Source organism: Acipenser ruthenus, chromosome 57, assembly GCF_902713425.1.
Source record: "Acipenser ruthenus chromosome 57, fAciRut3.2 maternal haplotype, whole genome shotgun sequence".
Classification (NCBI taxonomy): Eukaryota; Metazoa; Chordata; class Actinopteri; order Acipenseriformes; family Acipenseridae; genus Acipenser; species Acipenser ruthenus.
Window position 1 is genome coordinate 3,307,445 of NC_081245.1, and position 2,942 is coordinate 3,310,386.

Genomic DNA, 2,942 nt, shown 5'->3' on the forward strand with positions numbered 1-2,942 from the left:
GGTTCCAGACCCTCACAATTCTCTGTATAAAAAAGTGCCTCGTATTTTCTGTTCTGAATGCCCCTTTATCTAATCTCCATTTGTGACCCCTGGTCCTTGTTTCTTTTTTTCATGTGAAAAGTCCCCTGGGTTGACACTGTCTATACCTTTTAGGATTTTGAATGTTTGAATCAGATCACCGCGTAGTCTTCTTTGTTTAAGACTGAATAGATTCAATTCTTTTAGCCTGTCTGCATACGACATGCCTTTTAAAACCGGGATAATTCTGGTTGCTCTTCTTTGCACTCTTTCTAGAGCAGCAATATCCTTTTTGTAACGAGGTGACCAGAACTCAACACAGTATTCTAGGTGAGGTCTTACTAATGCATTGTAAAGTTTTACCATTACTTCCTTTGATTTAAATTCAACATTTTTCAGCTTTGCCACATTGTCTAGATGAAGACATTTCTGAGTCAACATAAACATGATATTTATAATGCACATTTGTATTGCCTGCGTGCAGTACTTTACACTTTTCTCTATTAAATGTCATTTGCCATGTGTCTGCCCAGTTCTGAATGCTGTCTAGATCATTTTGAATGACCTTTGCTGCTGCAACAGTGTTTGCCACTCCTCCTATTTTTGTGTCGTCTGAATTTTTAACAAGTTTGCTTACTATACCAGAATCTAAATCATTAATGTAGATTAGGAATAGCAGAGGACCTAATACTGATCCCTGTGGTACACCACTGGTTACCTCTCTCCATTTTTACACGATCTCCCTTTCCTAAAACTATGCTGTCTCCCAGGATATTGTTACCATATAGGTAATTTTCCATTTTGGATCTTATTATAGTTTCCATAAGTTTACATATAATAGAAGTCAGGCTATTGGTCTGTAGTTACCTGGTTCGGTTTTGTCTCCCTTTTTGTGGATCGGTATTACATTTTCAATTCTCCAGTCTGTCAGTACAACCCCTGTGTCAAGAGACTGTTGCATGATCTTGGTTAGCGGTTTGTTAATAACTTTGAGTACTATTGGGAGGACCTCATCCGTCCCAGGGGATTTGTTTATTTTAAGAGCTCCTAGACCCTTTAACACTTCTGCCTCTGTTATGCTAAAGTTATTTAAAACTGGATAGGAACAGGTCGACATGTGGGGCATGTTGCCCATATCCTTCTTTGTAAAAACCTGTGAAAAGTAATCATTTAATATATTTGCTATTTTTTTTTTCTTCGTCTATGATTTTGCCATTTGTGTCTCTTAGACATTTAACCTCCTCTTTGAATGTTCTCTTGCTGTTATAATATTGGAAAAACATTTTGGAATTGGTTTTAGCCCCCTTAGCAATATTGATTTCTATCTCTCTCTTGGCCTTTCTAACTTCCTTTTTGACTTGTGTTTGCAGTTGCAAGTACTCTTTCTGTGTATTTTGTTTATGGTCCCTTTTAAACTCTCTATAAAGTGCCTTTTTTTGCTGATTTTTTTTTTAAAATTAATCTATTAAACCTTTTTGACCAGTTTGTTTTAGATTTGTCTACTTTTGGGATGTAATTGTTTTGCGCCTCTAGTACTACATTTTTAAAAAACAGCCATGCTTTTTATGTGGATGTTTTCTCTATTTTGCTCCAATCTACTTCTGTTAGTCTCTGTTTCATACCTTCATAGTTTGTTTTTCTAAAATTGTAAAACTTAGCTTTAGTCATTACTTTTGGGGTTTTTAAAAAATACTTCAAATGAGACCATGTTGTGGTCTGAGTTTGCCAATGGCTCTCTGACCTCTGTTTTAGTTATTCTGTCTTCATTATTTGAAGAGACTAAATCAAGACATGCCTCCCCTCTAGTCGGTGCCTTGACAAATTGCGTTAGGAAGCAGTCATTTGTCATTTCCACCATTTCAATTTCGTCCGTCGTGCCCCCCATTGGGTTTTCCCATTTTATATGGGGGAAGTTGAAATCCCCCATTAGTATGGCTTCTCCTTTTCTACACGCATTACGGATGTCATTGTATAACAGCTTATTTTGCTCAGCGTCTGAACTTGGTGGTCTATAGCATGCTCCTATTATTATGCCCTTTGAATTTGTGTCCATTATTCTGACCCATATTGATTCTGCATTGTTTTCTTTGTCCTGATTTAACACCTGGGCTTCAAGATTATTTCTTATGTATAGTGCTACCCCTCCGCCTCTTCTGTCCTGCCTGTCTTTCCTATATAGTGTGTACCCACTAATATTATATTCGTCTCCATCACTCTCAGACAACCAAGTTTCTGTAACACCTATCACATCGTAGTTACTTGTTAGTGCAGTAGCTTCAAGTTCTAACATTTTGTTTCTGAGACTTCTAGCATTTAGATAAATACATTTAATGGCTGTCTTACCTGAGTTGTTGCCCTTGTTTTTATGTGGTCTCATGTGGGTAATATATTAATACTATGTTAGAGAAACATTCCTAACTAAATTAATTATAACATGTTTATGGTAATACGTTAACTTTAAAGATTATTTTTTTCTTTTTTTTTTTTTGTCAGTAACTACACTGCGGTATTTGCAGCTATCATTGTGAGTGATGACAGCAATGCTTCATTAGAAGAAGAAAATGTGATTTACGAAAGGCCGTATGTTTTTATTTGTATAAAACAAACAAGCCACAACATTATTATTATTATTATTTAGTATAATATATATGACTTCATTAACTGCTTTCACAATGTATTTAATCTGGATAACCATCAGTGTTAACAGGACAGGCACTTGGTAGGTGTAAGGGACAGTAGTCAGGAACTTGCAGTTTCCCGTTGCTGTGGAGACGTTCAGGGTATATAGTCCATGTGTTTATGATTAATTATAACATTATACCATTGAAGAGTGGTGCTAACACTACAGCCTAACTTTTCTTTAACATTAGAACCGCCGGGTTTATGCTGCTCCCTAGAACTAGGGATGTCACGGTATACCGGTT